The sequence below is a fragment of the Pogonomyrmex barbatus genome, unplaced genomic scaffold, assembly GCF_055798465.1.
Source record: "Pogonomyrmex barbatus isolate J1 unplaced genomic scaffold, ASM5579846v1 scaffold5, whole genome shotgun sequence".
In the NCBI taxonomy this organism is placed as follows: Eukaryota; Metazoa; Arthropoda; class Insecta; order Hymenoptera; family Formicidae; genus Pogonomyrmex; species Pogonomyrmex barbatus.
Window position 1 is genome coordinate 3,898,520 of NW_028297149.1, and position 18,315 is coordinate 3,916,834.

The 18,315-nt window shown below is 35.2% G+C and overlaps 1 protein-coding gene and 1 pseudogene across 13 annotated transcripts in view; one reads left to right on the forward strand and one right to left on the reverse strand.

Moving 5' to 3' along the window:
* LOC105422389 (uncharacterized protein F13E9.13, mitochondrial) overlaps window positions 1-18,315 on the forward strand; it is a 263,236-nt gene that overhangs the window by 129,344 nt on the left and 115,577 nt on the right. The window lies entirely within an intron of this gene.
* Window positions 16,060-17,714, reverse strand: LOC148935359 (uncharacterized; annotated as a pseudogene).

Below are 18,315 nucleotides of genomic sequence, written 5' to 3' on the forward strand. Positions count from 1 at the left end.
CGGGCGTGCGGGCGTGCGGGCGTGCGGGCGTGCGGGCGTGCGGGCGGGCGGGCGGGCGGTGTGGGTGGGTGGGTGGACGTGCGTGCGTGCGTGCGTGCATGCGTGTGTGCCTACGTCTCACATTGTGCTGAATTCTCAGAAGAGCCGCGAGTCGAAGTTATTACGATCCACGAACATTTTCAACGAACAGCGAACATGATTCCGAGATTAAAATCGATATCACATCTAGTCGTGTATATATTGTAAATATCGATCATGACTAAAATTGTAAAACTAATGAGTAGGTGTAGATAATGTCTAATTTTTAAAATATATGTGTACATCCAAACTCTTTTATATTTTATTTTCTACCGATATTCTCTCTCTTCCTGGCAATACGATTGACGCTATCCCGCGAAACCGTGAGAGCGAGCGGCGAACCGATTAGTGTAACCGTTTTAATTATAATAAATTAAAAAATAAAATTTAGCTGGCAATATCTTTTATTAAGAAATAGAACCTATGTGGTATGTATTTGTTATACATGTGTTTCATTTTAATTGCCTCACGCAAATATATCGAAAAATATGAAAATTTCAAACAAAAGTTGTATAGTTTCGAAGGGGACATAAATGGTGCTATTAATTTGATCTTGAATAATTGTTTGTAGTTCGCATAGAATACTTTTAATTTCTTAAATAGAATCTCCTAAATTTTATTGCGTATTCTTGTAGATTTATTCAATATTTTTCCAAAACACTATAAAGTTATAAAGTTTATTTTCATTAAGTACTTTTTAAGTACTTTAAGTCTTTTTAAGTACTTTTTTGAGTTACGGGGCTTGAAAGTTACAGTATTTTGATGTAAAAATGTAAAATATTCAGTTTTCGACATCGAATCATATCTTAATACTTTATGCACAAAATATTGAGATAAATCAATTAATAAGTCAATTGTAAGGAAAACACAACTTACTTTGAAAAAAAAATATGTATATAATTTATAACATAGTACTGCATATTTTTTTCAAAGCAACTTGTGTTTTCCTTACAATTAATTTACCAATTGATTTATCTTATTTTGTACTATTACTAATAGTATCTCATCGGTAGCCGGATTAATACGGTGATTTTTAAGAATTAATAACACCATAATTGTCGCGAAAATTGTAAAATGGTAGAGGACTTTTCAATTTAGTTTAACCCGCTCTATTTACACATGAAAATAGTTCCCATTGATCTGGGACACCTTGTATATAAAATAATGTTCTATTATATAATATTTTATTATAAGTATTGCAATTATATATTTTTGGCAATCTAAACTCTGATATATCTGTTATTATCATGCACAGTCTTGTTTTTTAAATTATGATCAATATAAAAAACATTTTACATAGAAAACTATATATCAATAACACAAATATACTTATAGTAACAACATTGAAATAAAAATATGAATAATAGAATATACAATGTTCTATTTCTATTTTGCTGTTTCATTTTTTTGTCTTTTAATTTTTGAATTCTTACATTTGCTTGAATATCCTGTATATTTCTTTAGTATGTAAAATAATGAAATAGTAAAATAGTATGTAAAATATAATTTGTAAAGTATGTAAATAATTTTTGCATACTAAATGATAATTTAGTCTATAAAATAAATGAAGAATTATTAGTATTCTTAAAACTTACCATAAGATGTTTTATCAAAATGTTCATTATCAATATCTGCAGAATATTCTGTATGATATGTAACATTATTTGTAACAATGTCCTTATCATTTGGATCTAAAAAATAAATTATAAATGGTTAAATTTAAGAATTATCGTATTCTGCTAATATATTATATTTAATACTTATCATTACTATTCGCTGTATTAAAAAAAGGTTCTCATGCAATATTTTTTTTTGTATTTTATAGCTATATTCATTAACTTCTTATTTGTCACAAAATGCTCTTTTTGCGGAAGGGCAGGCAAGATTTTATCTTTTCGGATACTATTTTCTGTATCCTCAATGAAAGATATATCTTCTTCAGAAGAGGATGAAAATTTTTTTCTTGTTATTTTTTTAAGGCCCAAATAAGAAGGGAGGGTGTGCGTCACGGCGGGACCCGACCACGAACCAGTCGTGAAAACTCGTAATTATTTTGCGAAAAAATACCACCTCAGCCAGGAATCGAATCTGGATCTCCTGCTTACCGGGCAGGCATCTTATCCTTTCGACTACCGAGGCATGTGATGATATTTATCGCAAATAACGTGTTTAGAATAACACGTCAACAATACAATGACACATATATATATATATATATATATATATATATATATATATATATATATATTACAATATACATATATACATGTATTCTCTCGAATCCTCAACCGGTACTCCAGAGAGATAGTCCTATTCTCTTGATGGATGCAGGTCGGACTGACGGTCGGAGTGACGACACCCTCCAATGCCATTAGCAAATATACAAATAATCCTCCTAGAGCACAACAGGAGAGATTGCATTAAGTTCGAGCCCCCGAAATTTTTGTTTTTACCGCTCAGTACGGTAAAAACAAAAACTAAAACTGCCTAATGATCGGCACCATCTTTGGTAAATTACGCAAACACCGCGTACGACAATAAATTCACATCCTCTCTATCACGCGATCATCATATTTGAAAATAAACTACAATGGATTATTACATAAATTCAAAAATCTTACACAGTTCTCATGCTTTGATTTTAACAGTGCTTTAGTAAATATATCGGCTATCATTTCTTCTGATCTTAAATATTTTATTTCAATATTCCCTTTTTCGACTTGCTCTCTAGCATAATGATATCGAATATCCACGTGTTTACTATGATTATGAAATACGGGATTCTTACACATAAGTATCATACTTTGATTATCACAATTCACTATTGTAGGGTCTTTCGCGTTGAATCGCATAAATCTTAACAATCTTTTAATAAAAGTCAATTCCTTTACGGCTTCGGAGAGTGCCATATATTCGCCCTCCATGGTTGAGAGTGCGACAGATTTTTGCTTCCTTGAGTTTCAACTTATAGATCCTCTTGCAAGCATTGTGACATAGTCTGAACAGGATTTTTTATCGCTAATGTCACCTGCCCAGTCTGAATCAACGTAGGTTTGTATTTCATTTTCGTTTCTTTCGTATACAATACTATAGTCGATTGTTCTTTTCAAGTATCGAACTATACATTTTGCAACTATCCAGTGCTTTCTTCTAGGATCCGAATAGAATCTGTTTAATACATTTGCGGCATATGTGATGTCCGGCCTCGTTGCATTCGATAAATAAATGAGACTTCCTACGAGTTCTCTATTCTTCATTTCTCCTTCGATAGTTTGTTTATCTTTTTCCATTAATTTCTGACTAATATCGCACGGGGTTGATATTGTTTTCGATTCTGTCATTCCGAATCGATTAATTATTTCGTTGACATATTTTCGCTGATTCAATCCAATTTTCCCCGTTGTTCCTTCGACTTATTCCTAGAATTTGACTCAATGGACCAAGATCATTAATATGAAACTCAGATTTGAGTTTATTCTTCAGTTTCATCAATTTTTTGATGTTTTTAGATGCCAACATTAAATCATTGACGTAAACTATCAATATAGCAACTTCATCGTCTTCTCCATAGATATGTACACGGATTCGATGCATCATTTAGAGCTCCTATTTTAGTTAAATAATCATTGAGTCGTTTATACCATTCACTCCCAGCTTGTTTTAAACCGTAGAGTGGTTTCTTTAATAAACAAACTTTGTCTTCGTCACCCTCTCTGATGAATGATTCTGATTGTTTCATATAAATTTCGTCATATAGGCTTCCTTGGACGTATGCAGATATTACATCTATCTGGTGAACATGCATTCTTTCATTTACTGCACAAGCCAACAAGGCTCGTATTGTTTCATATCGCACTACTGGGGCGAACACTTCGTAATCCACTCCTTCTTTTTGTGTACATCCTCTTGCGACTAGTTTTGCTTTATATCGATCGGCTAATTTTGCTTTCCTGTGTTTCCTTAATCCGAAAAACCCATCGTTTTGACAATATCTTTTTATTTATTGGTCGTGATATTAAGGTCCATGTTTCATTTTTAATGAGCGTTCTGTACTCTGTTTCCATTGCGTGCAGTCATAATTCTTTATCATTTTTAGTACTTTCTTAACTTTTATTGGATTGGTTAATACAGGTGGCAAATTTGCCTGCTTCATTTTATATTCCTTTTTGGGTTTTTCAGGCTTCCCTGTTTTGGTGTAACTTGACGTTTGAGTCCTCATCGCTGGATTTGTATGTTTTCATTTTGTACTTCTTGATTATGCTCTATTTCTTCATCGTCGTTGATTTGATTTTCGTCTTCTAATGATTCGTAGTTGCAAGCCTCGTCTTCGCTTGCTTCATTGTAATTGAATAATAATTGAATTATCGCTTGAATCTTTATCTTGATTAAAGTCTAACTGTATGGGCGATAGTTCAACTGTCCTTTTTGTCGGTTCGCCTGCTTCTTCGATGAAGCGTACATCTCGAGATTTTATTACTTTTTTCATTCCTGGTTGCCACCTGTAAGCTTTCGATTCATTAGAGTAACTGACGAGGATGTATTCCTTATCTTTTGATTCGAATTTGTTTTGTTTTCTGCCTTTCTCAAAAGCTATTGCTTTACTGTCGATTATCTTCATGAATCCGACAAAAGATTTTTCCTTGTTCCATATTTCGATTGGAGTTTGCGCTTTTACACTTTTTGTGGGACATCGATTTCTCGATGAATGCAACTGTATTGACCATCTCTGCCCATAATGATTTAGGTAAATTTACCTGCAACAATAAACAGCGTGACATCTCAACAAGTATTCGATTTATTCGTTCCGCTACTTCATTCTGTTGCGATGTGTGTATTCTACGCTTAGTTGTCTTCCAATTCCTTCCCATTGAAGAAAGTCTGTGAATTCCTTAGATTTGTATTCCTTGGCATTGTCTGTGCGCAGTTTCTTGATATGATATCCCGTTTCTTTTTCAACTCTGCATTTATAATTCTTAAAAGCAGTTAATACCTCGGAGCGACTTTTTAACATTACGACCTCTGTGTATCTGGAAAAATCGTCAACAAATGTTATAAAATATTTGGCACCATCTAGTGATTTCGATTGGTCTACAAATGTCGGAATAAATCAGTTCTAAAATTGTTTTTGTCTTCTTTGTACTCCTTTGATATGATAGTTGATGTATTTTGCACTTTTGGCAGATTTCATAATTTACATTGTTCATTCACATTTGAATTGATGTGCAAGTCTGCAACCATATTATTCGTCGCTAGTTTCTTTAAGTCCAAATTTAAATGACCATATCGCTGATGCCACTTTATTAGAGCGTCACGTTTGTTTTGAGTTGATTGCATAATTTGGTTTCGCGCATCACATAAAGTTGTCCTCACAGCTGTTGCTACTACAGAACCATCTAACCTATTCACTGTAGCTTTATTTTTACAGAATGTCACGGTATAACCTTTTTCTGTCATGCTTGACACGGATATTAAATTATTTCTTAGATTTGGAACGTAAATAGCGTTTTGCAATCTTATTTTGTTAGATTTGTGATGATTTAATTTAACGTTCATCGGAATCTCAGTACGATTTTACACTGTGTGCGGCAGTATAGACATCATCGTGTACACTTTCATCTAACTTGGAAAATCGTTCTTTATTATTGCATATATGACTTCTAGCATCATTATCTAAACATCATGTATTCGATCTAGGTACTTCGATATTGCATAATATTGCGGGTAAAGCATCATCGGTTTTCATTGAGGTATGGCTCTTCGATTTCGATCTACAATCGCGACTTCGATGATTAAATTTATTGCACTTAAAACACTTCCCTTCGAATTTACGTGTTTTAAGTTTCTTGAATATTCTTTTTTTAGGTAATTCCGTGTTTTGATTGGCCTTATTTTTCGCGATTAACGCATTGTCGTGTGTATCAACTTGTGTCATTCTGTCGTTTTGCCGCGCTTCCTCTTCTATCAACTTTGATTTGAGCGCTTCGATGCTTGGTATTTCATCGCGAGATTCTATTGCGATACAGAAATTTTTATATTCCGAGAGTAACGATCCGAGCAGCATTATCGACAGTACGAGGGTAGTCTGAAAAGTTTTGAGCCTAACATAGAAACAAATATTTTTTCGGTCAAATATAATTTTATTTTTCAACATAATCTCCTTTTAAGTCGATACACTTTTCCCATCGATACTCTAATCTCTTTAACCCCTCCAAATAGTAGTTGGCGTCTTGCTCCGCAAAATAGGCGTTTATGTATGCGATGACCTTCTCGTTTAATGAAAATCTTTGTCCTCCAAGCGAAACTTTAAGCTTAGAAAACAGGAAAAAGTCGCTGGGACCAGATCTGGTGAATACGCTGGGTAGTCAACCAATTCGAAGTGCAGTTCGTGAATTTTGACCATGGCGACTGCCGAAGTGTGAGCAGGTGCGTTGTCTTGATGGAACAGCACTTTCTTCTTCTTCAAATTTTTGAAGAAAGTCGACCGTTTTTTTGTAATTTCTGCCTTCACTTTATCAAATAATGATGCATAATACGCTCCCGTTATTGTTTTATCTTTTTCAAGATAGTCGATACAAACAATTCCGTGACTATCCCAAAAAACACGCCATTACCGCCATTACCTTCCTAGCTGATGGAACCGTCTTCACCTTTTTCAAATCAGGTTCACCCTTTGCAGTCCACTGTTTTGACTGTTCTTTTGTCTCTGGAGTGTAGTGGTGGATCCAAGTTTCATCTACAGTTATGAATCGACGCAAAAAATTTGACTCGCTTGAACCGCTCCAACAGGGCCTTGGAAATGTTCATTCAAATTCGTTTTTGTCCAAAGTGAGCAAGCGCGGCACCCAACGCGCGGATAGCTTGCGTATATCCAATTCTTCAGTCAATATATGACAAACGCATTCTTTCAATATGCCCATAGCCTCTACTATCTCTCTAACCTTGATTCGATAGTCATCCAGTACCATTTGGTGAACATTTTCGATGTTATCAGCGATGATCGGAGTTTTTGGCCGTCCCGAATGCTCATCATCAGTCAAGCTGGTACGACCACATTTAAATTCAGCTGCCCATCTTTTTACGGTGACAAATGATGGGGCAGAGTCCCCGTAAACAGCTTCCAACTCGATTTTAATTTGCGCAGGCGTATTGCCTTTCAAATGTAAGAATTTAATCACGCCACGATATTCAATTTTTTCCATTTTTACAAAAACACTGACATCGATTGAAACAAACGACTGTCAAACAACAATTGAACGGTCCAAAATGGCTGAAATTTTCACAAAAGTCTTTCAAAATATTATTATAGCATATACTATTGTAGTACTAGAATGGTTTTGACGAGTAACGTCATCTTCATGTTAAGGCTCAAAACTTTTCAGACTACCCTAGATCCGCTGGAACGGTAATACCAGTCTCTTCCAATTATTCTGCTTTTGTCACTTACATACATTGACATAGCAACACCTGATTCGTTCTTCATTCTGTATAACTGTTTATACAACATTGCTCGTCTTACAGGATCTTTTGATTCGTAGATTTTTGTTAGTTAATCCCAAACTTCCTTCGCTGTTTTTGCCTTTTTAATATGGCTGATTTGGCTCTTCGATACGCTCAATAGAATCAAGGCGAATGCTTTCTCGTTTTTTGCTAATCATTCGAGATCGTTTTCATCTCTTTTCACTTTTGTACCACTGATGTATCACAACTCCACCACAGCTCATTGTATACCAAGACATTCTTCATTTGTAATTTCCATGAGTCAAAATTGTCTTCGGTTAGCTTTTTGAGATTGTTCATTGTGTTTGTAGCAGCCATTGTTCTTTATAATCACTTTAATCATGTTAATGTTATTAATTACTAATTTTATTAATTTTAATGAATTACTGGTCACGTGATTTGGGTCCATAACCTGTGAGCTATTTATTTATTTAATGTGAGTAATACAATAAAAAAAAACTAACAGAACGTAGATTCTTAGTGGCGAACGCAGTGCACACAGCGAAGAAAGTAGAAGAAGGAGAAAAAGGAAACTAGCGCTCAGTACAGTAAAAACAAAAACTGCCTAATGATTGGCACCATCTTTGATAAATTACGCAAACACCGCGACGATAAACTTCTTACAACTTGCAATGCTGAAAACTTTTTTGATTTGTAACTCCTCCCAGTCCGATTTTTCCCGTGGCATCTCGTTTGTCATAATGGCTTTATTGATGCGTAGTTTTATTTTAAAATGGCTAGGTTAAATGCTTGAAGAATTGATTGCATTATACCATGCTACAGGTATCAATTACAGCCCGTCATGAAATTCTGCAATTATAAATTTATTAGTATCCATTTCTATATGGTATAATATCCATGCAATTGGGTAATATGTTAAATATGAATTATATTTTATTTTAAGAAATATCTTTATTATATAACGCACGAAGTTATATTTGATGATTAAGAAATTTTGCAAATAAATCTCTATTATTGCTATAAGGAATTTTCCATGTTTTGCATAATAAATCAGTAATTGGCCAAGACATAATGTTATTATGATCTACTTTATTTTAATATTAAAATCGCTGGAGTTATATGGTAATGTATAGACTTCCTTTACCTATTTCAATTCTTTTCCAATTAAAAAAATATCTTTATTCTTTTGTGCTGTGGCGGTCACCACCACTCTGGCCCAGCAACGAGCGCGCCGGCGCGCGCCGCCGCGCTGCCACGCGCCGACACCGTGGGCCCGCGCACGGGAGTGACTCACGCGCTCGCCATGAGATGGCCAACCGGTCAATCATCTACTCGTGCGCGAAAAGCAACATCACCGCTATATAAGAGCGGCTAGCACCATCGATCGACTACCCTCAGTGCGCATTGGGGCCCGTACACGGCTTAAGTAGCGCTGAGGTCCGACCGCTTGCGGTCAATTACACGGCCTTTTTGCGGCTGGCGTTACCGACCACTAATGGGTCGTACTCTCCCCGCGGTGGCCGTTCACGCCATAGAGGGGCTCCTCAACCCTCCGACGCGGCCGTGCACGCCATGCCTCCTCTCGCCTGAGCTCTCCTCAGCGGCCGTACACGCCGTTGAGCGAAACTCCCGGCATCCCTGCCGAGAGGCAACCGAACGAGCCGCTGCCGGCAACACCGGAGGAAAGCCACGCCGCGGAGACGACGCAGGAGTACGCCATTCAAGGACATAGACTCCGCCACCACGTCGCAGCCGCCTCTACACCGCCGCCGACCTCGCAGCCGCATCCGCCCGTGCCCAAGCAGCCTGCTGGCCGCCATCATCGCGGGGAGGCTTACCCCCGCCGCCAGGACCAGCGCGAAGCGGATTTCCCGGCTGGGAGGACAGCGAGACTTTCAAGCACCGACGGCGACATCGCGCCGGCCAGGGCCCGCGCCGCCAGCGCCGAGGAGCGACCACCGCCCCACGACCTCTGGGTGAGAACAACTAGTCGAGTTGTTCGGTGCCCTCTCGACATCCTCCTCATCCGCCGACAGCCACGCGTCCGGGTCACGGACACCACCGCGCCAGAGCGCAGCTCCGCGGACTTGCCCGCCTACGCCAGGCCGTAGCATCAACTTCCCGGCCCGTAGGGACGCACGCAGCGAGCCATCCACCCCGCAACGGGCGAGGATCTCGCCACAAATTGCGGCACATCACTGCCCGCCTGCTCAAGGCTTCATAGGACTACGCCCTGAGCTACGACCAGGAGTCCGTGGCGCCTCATTCCGTTGGACCTGGGGAGTATTGTCCGGGGAACGCCCCGTCGAGACCACCGGCAGGCTTCATTTCACGCCGCCTCTCAAACCGAGGCCTCTCCATCCGTCGGAAACGCACTGACGACCCGTGCCAGGACCACTCACCACGGCGGGGCTGGTGCCCGCGAGAGACGAACGCAGCATTTCCGAGAGGAATCTCGCGACCCAGTCACCTCCGGATGCACATCGTACACACGGGGAACACAGACCCCCGCGCCACGCTCCTGATGTTCACGACATCTTTCGTTGTACTTTAAATATATAAAATGTACTTTTGAGATTTGCCTTAGTCTGGGAACCAGCACGAAAAACCTTCCTTTCCCCGTCGTCCATTCCGCTTTGCACACACGGGAGCAGACAGCGGACAGGTAGCGCCGGAGCTGAAGCAGATGCTCAACGACGACATTGGTGGACGCACGAACCACCACATTGGTGTACATAAACACAAACATCATAGTGCTATATTAAGAATCAAAATACATGTATTGTTTTTTAATAGACAACGATTACTATTATAACTTTTGCAATTTATATTAAATCTTTCATTAAATATCATCACATCATTACATATTGTAATTAAACATCAAAATTATAAGGTATTGAACCATTGCCGTGCACAAATTTACATAAATATGTTTCATTATTACTATCATTTTCTGAACGTAAAACATTACAATTACAATTAATTTCATGATATCTTTTAATTAATTGTTGTAATGGTTTTTCATTCTTGCGTAATTGTCTTTTAATAAATGATAAATAATTTTCAAACTGGAAAACGCTGAAATTGTAGTGGGCCAAATATTTTTACGTAAATGTAGAACATAAATAGAAGATTATGTGTTATGCGATACATATTATTTGCCATATAATATTTCAAATGATTTAACAAAGTGATCCAATAAAATTTTATTGGAAAAATTTATTAATTCTTTCTGACTAAATTTTGACGTATAAGAATTATAAGCTACATATAGTATCAAGAAATGAATATATGTCCCAAAACTCCCGCATTTGGAGTACACTACGTGATTCTCTAAAGAAACAAGAAAGTTCTGAAAGAAACTTTTTCCTTTAGCAAATTGCGTGCGACGAGTAGTTTTTACAGTGGATCAGATTAAAAGTGACAAATGAGCGCACGTATGTATGTAACGATCAAAGCCGGCGCGCGTTCCTCAGATCGGCGCGGCCTGGTACGTAATCTTTGACGACTTCACGTACTATATTGTTTAAAATATGATAAAAATTAACAAAATATATCAGATTGGCAAGAAAGTAATTTCGGTTTTGTAGTGTGAAATAAAAATCTTTTTTTTATACAAAGAATAAACTTTAATCAATTATATATTTTCCATTTTGTCCGATGATCTTTTGCCATCTTTCTGGTAACTTCATGATTCCGCGTTTATAGAACTTCTGGTCCTTATCAGCAAAAAACTGAATCAAGTGCGATTTTAAGTCATCATCATTAGTGAAAAATATTACATACAAAGAGTTTTGTAAACTTCTAAATAAATGGTAATCAGATGGTGTCAGGACTATATGGGGGGGGGGGATGCGACATCACTTCCCAACCAAGCTCCAATAATTTTTCACGAGTTACCAAAGCTGTATGAGACCTTGCATGGTGGAACACAATTCCTTTACGATTTGCTAATTCTGGCCGTTTTTTTTTATTGCTTCATTCAGTTTCATTAGTTGTTGACAGTAAATCTGAATTGATCGTCTAGTTCCTTGGAAGCAACTCAAAATACACAACACCTTTGTAATCTCATCAAACTGACAGCATGATCTTTTTTTGATGCAATTCAGCTTTGTGGCATTCAGCAAATGTGGTTTGTATTGGTTCATCACGCTTGGATCATAATCGTTTTTGAATGATACTGTAGATGATCCATTTTTCATCACCAGTGATAATTCGTTTCAAAAAAAGGTCGAGTTCATTGCGCTTGAGATGCATATCGCAAATATTGATTCGTTGTGTTAAATGAATCTCTTTCAATTTATGCGAAACCCAAATATCGAGCTTCTTAGTGAGTCCAAGACATTTTAAGTGATTTTCAATTGTTGTGTGCGATACATTTAACGTCTCTGCAATTTCTCGAACCGTTATATAATGATCCTCTTCAATTATGGCTTTGATTTGGTCATCATCAACTTCAGCAGGTCGACCAGAACGTTGGTCATCTTTGAGTGAAAAATCTCCAGAACGGAATTTTTTAAACCAATTCTAACACGTGCGCTCTGTTATGCAATTAACACTATCACTATCATAAACTTCGCATATCTCTTTGTGAGCCTCAGCAGCTTTCTTTCCTTTACAGAAATAAAATATGTCGAAAATGTTTGTTTTTGCACTCCATATTAAAATTGACCCTAAATTAACAGCTATAAACAAAATTACGTATAACTTGCTTTTAAAGTAACCTAAATGTGACCGATATCAAATATTAAAAGGAAAAAATCATAACACTGACAGAAGTCCTTCAAAACAATCGCAACGCTATCTATGTGTGAAAACCGAAAATACTTTCTTGCCAACCCAATATAAAAATATTGTTTTCATCGTTTACGTAACAATTCAATAAGAAAATTATCTGATTTCGTAACATTATCTGGAAATAAAAATAAATGTAAATAATATGGTGTATAAACTGAGCATTTTATTATTTTAATTACTGCACAATTGCATATAACAATAAAAAAAATATTGAATTTAACGAATACTTATTAATTACATGAGTACTAATCACAAAGAGTCAAAAAATTGGCTTTTTCATAATAATATAATGGTCCTCGCCGGGCATGTCGTGCGAGTTCGGGTGCGCAAACGTGCTCGTCGGTTGCCGGGTTCGAAAATTAATAAAGTTATTTGACTCTGTTTAAAAGAATATATTTATTTGAAGTAATTGATATGGAACACAGCGGTGTTAATTCACCTAGCTCGCTTGTTGGCAGGTGTTACATGCTGTTCGCCATGATGCGCACGAAGTATGCGCGGTGTACTCGGAGTGCGCGGCGCGTGCATCGGAGCGAAAGATTGGTTCGTATCGGTGCCTACTGATTGCGTAGCCGCGTGATTGGTTGAGCGATGGTTCGTCGGTAGTGCTCGCAGTGCGTGCTGCGTTATTCGGTATTTTCGCGCGATTGATGTGCGTTCGAATGCTAGGAGTGAGACTGCTCGCTTCTGTTCGTGGATTTTACACGAGAGACAAGTATGCTTGTCGGGAACTGAGAATGCTTTGTCTCGGAGAAAGCGAGAGCCAAGTATGCTTGACGGGACTGAGAATACTCTGTCCCAATTTTCTCACTTTTGCAGATGGATGATACCTGGTGTCGAGTATGTTCGGCGGAGGATCAGGAATGCTTGGTCTCGGTTTTTCGGTTTCGGTCGGAGATGTGAGCAAGTCGGAGGATCGGATTGGTCTGGTTATTTTTATCGTGGATCGGTTGAATTTATATACCTGGCCGCGTTTGTTATTTCGTAACTAACAAAATAGCGCGGGTTGTCGGAGGTGTTTGACACGCATGTGGCGAGTGCGTGTTCAGTTGCGTGCGCAATAATCAGTGTGTTCGGTTTCGCGGGCGCGCGCGTCGATCGGTGTGTTCGGTAGCGGATCGCAATTATGCTTAGAACGGTACGTGGGAGGCGTATCGTTACAATAGTGTTTAAAGATAATTATATTTAAACTTATAATTTAAGATTTTTTGAGGTTTGATTCTCTCCTCATTTTCTCAGAAAAAATTAACAAAAGATTTATACAAAGATATTTAGCTTTATAATATTACAATAATTACATAATCTCATAAAATTTCAATAACGGTAATACCGATATCTTAAAACATTTTCACATATTAAATCTTTTGTTAATTTTTTCTGAGAAAATGAGGAGAAAACCAAACCTCTTTCAAAATATCTTAAATTATAAGTTTAAACATTTTATTTTTAAACTACTATGAAGAAACCAATTTTTTGACTCTTCGTGATTACGTACTCACGTAATTAATAAATATTCGTTAAATTCAGTATTTTTTTATTGTCATATGCAATTGCGCAGTAATTAAAATAATAGAATGCTCAGTTATACACCATATTATTTATATTTATTTTTATTTCCAGATAATGTTACGAAATCAGATAATTTTTTTATTGAATTGTTACGTAAAGGATGAAAACAATATTTTTATATATTTAAATATATTTTGTTAACTTTTATCATATTTTAAACAGTATAGTACGTGAAGTTATCAAAGATTAGGTTCCAGGCCACATCGGCCTGAGAAACGCGCGTCAGCCCTGACCGCTATGCATGCTCATTCGTCACTTTTAATCTGATTCACTGTAAAAACTACTCGTTGCACGCAATTTTGCTAAATAAAAAAGTTGTTTTTTGTAGCATAGAGAATTACATAGTGTACTCCAAATGCGGGAGTTTGGGGACACCCTGTATATGTCACGTTTTAATATGTACTTTAATATCATAGGGCCTGTATATAATAAAAAATGTCTAAATTCTATAGCTTTCTGCTTAATTTTTTTTATCGACCTGGGTCGTCTAACAAAATCATTTAGTGTAGTATTTCTAAATAACATTAACATATGTGATATTTTATTAATAGATCTTGTATTTAAACGAACGAAGAAAACGGACCTTTCATAAATTTATCATTTTTTTTATAAATTTATTATTTTTTTAACAACTTCTAAACACACAAGATTCATGTAATCTAATGGGATGTTACTTAAAGATAAATATTGAGGAATGTTATTTAGAATAAAATAACTAGTCTGAAAATCTTTATATGCATTATCGGCAACTAATTCATCTTTTCTTAAAGGATAAATTTTGTATGATGGGAAACAAATTTGATTATTAATATATTTTCCTTTGATTAAGCATTTTGTGCAACTATAATATTTGGTAGGACTTTTTATAAATAAAACAAAAGATTGTGCAGGTGCATCACATGAAGAAAATAATCTAATTCTGATTATCCTTTCCGCATCAACATAATTATTAATCATTATTAATTAAATTAATTAAATAATCGACTACAGTTGCAAAAAAACATTCAAATTAATTGATTTTTAGTAACCAAAATAAGCATTAACAAAATATACTATCGTATTCACTGTATTAAAATTGTTCATAAAGTTGCTTGCGATGACTTCGCTAATAAAAGATCATCAATATTCAGAATTAAATTAAAACATGTATCATCATTTTTTTATGCCATTATTTAAATAATATTCTATATAAAAATATTCCCCTCTCAGATACAAATATTTCCCTCCACATATTCTTAAAATATCAGTTTGTCTTGGAGTTTGTAATAATGTTCGTACATCTGTAGTTATATTATATGATGTACATCGACGTAAAATATGCAACATGTCATTGCACGCGTTATGAATAATACTACTATGATCAAAAAGTAAGGTAATTTTCGTTTTAAAAATTCGCGCGCTTTACGTGTCGATATAACCTTTTGTTTTTCAAGTTGATATGACTGTCCTTGACATCTGACAGAAGTTTTATATCATTTCACTAGTTAGGTTAAAAATTATAGCGTCTTTTGTAATTGTTAAAAATTTACTTATTATGTAATTTTTCCTTAATCCAGAATTAATCCAGAATTAATTAAATAATATGCAATGGGTGTTTTAAACGATTCATTAATGCTAATTAACATAAAAATCAATGTTTTAATAGCTATCTTTCGTTGTTATTGTTAACTTCAGCCAACTGTCCACCTAAATCGACAACATCTTTCCATTTGTGAGCTTTTTCATCCTAATGTTTCCATTTATTAATATTCATCTCTTCAAATGTAATATTGAAAACAAGCTTTTTGCCTTTCTGAAATTCTTGCTTTATCATGTTTGACACATGTTTTATTAACTTATCATCAGAAATACCTGATTTACAATTTTTTTAAGACAACCAATTATCGAGTGTCTCGACGCAAGGTAAACACTTGAGACAGCTTCATCTCACAAATTCAGTAAGCAGCTAGAAAGTGAAAATGTAAGGTTCTGGCAAAATTTTTAACTGAACAGAAAATGCAGCTAACTTTATTTTCTTTCATATGAAATATCAACTCTTATAAGTGTTGAGGTAATTCCTAATATAACAAAAATTAATTAAAAGAATCTCGAATATTATAAGTTAACTACAATTGTTTTATAATATATCAAAAAGATTATTGAGATTCATATTAAATAATCATAAGTAATTTGTTGTTTATTTTTTGTTATAAAGTATATACACACAATTTTTATAACTGTAGAGTTACTTATAAAATACAGAATCAAATATAAAAGCATTAATGTAAATTCATTGCCAATATTGAAAATCTATACTATTTTGGAAATCTTAGAATGCGTGGGTGCTTCGTCAGGTTAGCAACAAAATCAACTCAGTCTTCGGATAAAATCAACACATTTATTCAGAATAACGCGGCAAGACGTCTTGCTTTCGTCGTGTCTATCGGTCGACTCTTCGATATTCGTTAAATTCTATCTGCTCTTTCCCTATTCGTTTTCTCCTTCGAGAATATTCTATGACAATAAATATCTTAGTTTTAACAAACAAATAAAACAAACAAGTAGAAGGAGAACCTGTTTATTATTATTGCCTATTATCTCGGATTAATCGTTTTGAATTGTTTTCCTACATATTGAAATCCAGTGTTAAAATGATTTAAAGAACGATCGCCAATTTAATTATTAAATAACAAAAGAATGATTTGAGATAAATTTATTCCTAAAGTGATGTAGAATATCGATACATGCAATGTGTACCGTACTTACTACGGTTCTCTATAAATTTTCTATAAATTCTATTCGGCGAAATCGTCAAAAGAAAAGCGTGGCCGTGAGAGCCGTGTCGACATAATCGCCACACTATACGTAAAGTGTACATTTTTAGTACTGGCAATGAATTTACCTATACATAATTACCTGTAAATATAAATGAACCTGTAAATATTTAGCAGCTTTGAACAACTGTTTTTTCTTCATAGTTTTAATTAGTTCTTTCATATTATTAATTTTTTTATCTTGTCTAATTATCTTCAAATGGGAAGCAGACTTCTTAGATTTTTCATAAGATATAAACCTTACAAAACGCTCCCATTTGAAGTAAGGTCCTCTCTTGATAAAGACTTTGGCTGATTCCTGACTATGAAACGAAATTTTTTTATTGGGAAAACGTTGACAACAAATGCTTTTCTAGAAATTACTAATATAATTAATAGTATAATTATTTTATAAGATATTAAAGTATCTTGCAGTATAAACATTTTTGAAAAGTTTTGATATACCTTTTGATACTGTTTCTGAGATTTAAATGATCATGTGTCTCAAAGCTACTAGTATCCGTGTAGTATACGTGTTGAAAATGATGTATTATCAACATTTGTTATATTTTGATGATTAATTATATCACCAAGTATTTGGGTAGTTACATTATTGATTGGTAAAGATAATTTGTTATCGTTTTAATTAAAAGGGGCAGCAGTTAATATTAAACGTCTCGAAGTTGTATATCCATTAGTCTGCTGAAACGAATTATCATGGAAATGGTCGTTATATAGTCTGGCTGTCTTACAAACAGTTGTCACATCAATATCTTCCATCCATTTTTGTTCAACTCAACATCAGGAAATCTATAATTCAGAATTAAATATATTTATATTTTACATTTTTGTATGAAGTTTAGGTTAAATGATATGTTTTGATAATATCCCAACTAGAATAATCAATTAATAATATATGATTACTAGTACTACCTTATATAAACATTTTGTTCAAACTTACTTGTAAAAACTTCAAGATTTATTAAACGGAATGGATTGTTTCTTGCACAATACGTGTTTTTGTCATGTTTATGTCATAGCACTTTGCTAAACTTCCCTTCAAAACAATGTTTCCCCACTCAGCTTTCAAAGTTGCGCGCAACGTTAAACAAGGATAAAGATGGCCCTCTCATATTCTTTCTCTTTCTATTACTTAACATTTCCACTTACAGGGATGCCTTCTCTACTCTATGTATGTAAGCTCTTAGTGCATACTACATCGGTGCTTGAAATTAATTGCCCTTTTCGACTCGATTTCGAAGGCGATCCTACAGTCCCTTACTACCGTTCGAGACTTGACGGCCGAGCCGCCGTAGTTTATCATGTCTCAGGAATGTCTTATATTAAAAATGCACCATTTCCGCCAAATTATTATTAAATCAATTTTTTTATTAAATTATTTTTATTTTTACAAACATTAAATTTCCTTTTTAACATATTTTATGTGTTTTATAATATTTAACGATAATAAATACGTTTATTATTACAGAATAATTAGAATAATTAAAGTTTTAACAATAAGTTCCGTATCACCCATGAAGTACTATTTTTGACACGTTTTCTTTTTAGTGGTTTCTCCAGTAGGCTTATTCCAAATATAAAAAATAAGAAATCAAGTATA